Here is a 2,988-nt window from a genome sequence, read left to right as displayed (position 1 = left end):
CCGGGGCGGAGGGGCGGGAGCTCCGGGGCGGGGCGGGCAGAGGCGGGGCCGGCGCTTCCCACCGCCTCCCCGGCCCTGCTGAGGGAGCGGCACAAAGGCAGCGGGCCAGAGCCGGGCTGCGCACGTCCTGTGCTTGTCTTGTGCCCGCGGGTAGAGCGCTGACAGCGCCGTCAGACCGCGCTTTCGTTTTCTCAGAGCCCTCCAGACCGAGCTCCTCCTCCCTGCCTCTTTCCCTGCCTCCCTTCCTGCCTTCTCAGGTCTCCAGTGGGATCTCCCAGCTCCCTGCTGCAGGCACGTCACGTTTTTTTAAGAAAAATACCGTGATTCTTTCACATCCTCCCACGAGTTGAGGCACCAGCTGAGGCTTCAGTTAGAAGAACTGGGGGCTGAACAAGGCCCTGTAGTAAAAGCTAGGTAGATGGAAAAAATATTAAAAAACATATTCAAGCAGTACAGTACTTAAAGATTATTTCACAAAACTGCTGGAAGGCTATTGTAATGAGTGAGTAATGATGAAAAAAACAATTTGCTCATCAAATTATATCTTAAATTGATATACTTTATACCAATATAATTAAAGCTTCGCTGAGGCTTAAAAATCATAAGTTGCAGAATAGTTAACCATAAGGCTGACATGACAAGTTGTTATGATTTGCTAAATGGGTATACTATATCCTGTTATTCTAAAAGTGTATTGTCCAAGTGTATGTATAAGGCAAGGAGGAGACGGATAAGGAGCAGAGGGTCAAGCACAAGGATACCAGACCTCAAGGACAGCGGACTAATCAAACTATTGGTGGGAAGTCCCTAGCAACTAGACTGAGCCCGCGAAGGAAGGACCAAACAGAATGGAGCCCGCGAACCTAAGTCAAATGAAGAGATGACAAGTGACTGTGGGAGGGGAAATTAATAAGGGTATAAATGTTGCTATTTGCTTGTTGCACTTGCGAACCGTGAGCGGAGCGAAGGTCTCCCCAACCGCCCAGAGTGCTGTTTTACTTATTTGCACTTTCAATAAATCTTATAATAAATTTTTACTACTTTTCAAATTTAAATATTTTGGTTTGATTTCACTATAACAGCTATTATCTGCTTAAAATATCTAAGTTAAAGTTTTGAACAGGTGACAACACTATACTGAATAGATCTTACCTAAAGGTCGTATCCTGAGTAGCAGTCAGGGGCACAAAGCTCATTATATAGCTGTATAGTAAGGGAAGGTAATTTTTATTAAGCTTCATAGCTAAGCTGCGTACTTACACAAGCATCAGGAAGCATGTCTCCAAGCCCGCTGGCGTGACTTGTAGGATACAGCACTGGCATGTGATGGAGGGCATGGCAGCTGCTGAACCCTCTCTGTCTTACAAGTTTCTCTTCATTGCTGACAACAAACTGCCCTTAGATAGGCCTTATGTATATAACCTCCTGGAGGCAAACAGTTGCTCTTTTGCTACCTCCATGTGAGTCTTAGGAAAGGGTTCTGAGTCATGTTCAGCTTTTGTTTTTGCTTTCTAGTTACCTTTTGGCTCCAAGCCAGTTGTCACCCAACCCTGAGGTGACAGGCACGTTCTTTCCAGGATCCTTGGTAGAGTGAGAACTGGCCACGAGTCTGTAGTTATAATTAGAGCTTTATTATTATTAGCAATCAGTGTAGCTTATCATTACACAGGTTTTCTAGCAACTGGCATGGCTTTCCTATTACATAACATTTCTGTTAACTAGATTGGGTCAAAATTTTAATAATCAGTCCAATCAGCATAATTTAGACTCTAACTTTTAAATGTACATGAACCACTCACTCAACCCTTGGAGAAAGAACAATGGAGGCCGATACTCTATCTGACCTGGTTGTCACCAAACGGGACAAAAGAAACTTACCCAACACCAATTTGATGTGAATAAGCAGACATTTCTTTATTCAGCTCATTGAGAACACGGGGGATTGCTCCTCCAAACATGTTCTCTTTAGCAACAAAATCCATTCATTTTTATACTTTTTTTTTTTTACATAAGCCCTTACTTAAATTTAACCTTTACAGGGATTGGTTCCATTAGTTATATATCTTTATTCTAAAACAATCATTGGTCAATTCTACTTAGCTCTACTGATTGGAATCCTTGATACTCAAATCAAGATGGAAAGGGTAAGGGAGTTTCCAAGCAGCATAAATGATCCGGTAACTTCTTTGTGAGGTTTCTATGGATGTATACTCCAAACACAACACTCCTAACAATCCCATACATTATGCCTTACAATTTCCTATATTTAAATCACAACTACTTCTTCTATATGATCAAATCTCGATTATTTTATCAGACTATTTGCAACATGGTGAAACAGGATGCTCTGCCTAAGTGAGGGTGAAGCAACTCAGACTTTACCCTATTTGCAAAAGGTGATGGATGAAGAAGGGGAATCATACTGGCTTTGGTGTTGAATGCCAAGCCAGCCTGACTCAACAATCCCAAAGTTAAACATGCTGAGGATGTGAAGAACAGTGATTCTTGGCAGAAACTGGTACAGGTAAGGAAGTGGCATACAAATTTCCTGATAAAGGAACCAACAAGTGAAAGTACAGATAACCTATCTAAAGCTGCTGAGCTGACACAGCTGGCCAGGAAACATATGAATGACAGTCAATCACTTTATATTATAAAAGCCCAGTCCCACTGGGTTTTTTTGTTTGGGGTTTATGTGTTTGGGTTTTTGGTTTTTTGTGTTTGTTTTTTTTTTTTTCCCCAGGTAGAAAACAACCACAGCCTTTCCCTCATCCACTAAGTCAGTCACCTTGTCATAGAATGAGACCAGGACCTGTCTTTTATAAACTCATGCTGGCTAGGCCTGTGCAGAAGTTGGAAAAGGATGTGGCTGGAGAGGGGGCCTGTATGGAGGCAAAGCAGCACCTTTCTGGGGCCCACTTCCCTGTTCTGGTCCGTGGAGACTGAACAACACAAACCACAGCACAAACACAAACACAAAACACAACT

Source organism: Corapipo altera, unplaced genomic scaffold (assembly GCF_003945725.1).
Source record: "Corapipo altera isolate COAL_440 unplaced genomic scaffold, ASM394572v1 1, whole genome shotgun sequence".
In the NCBI taxonomy this organism is placed as follows: domain Eukaryota; kingdom Metazoa; phylum Chordata; class Aves; order Passeriformes; family Pipridae; genus Corapipo; species Corapipo altera.
This window is presented reverse-complemented; position numbering follows the sequence as displayed.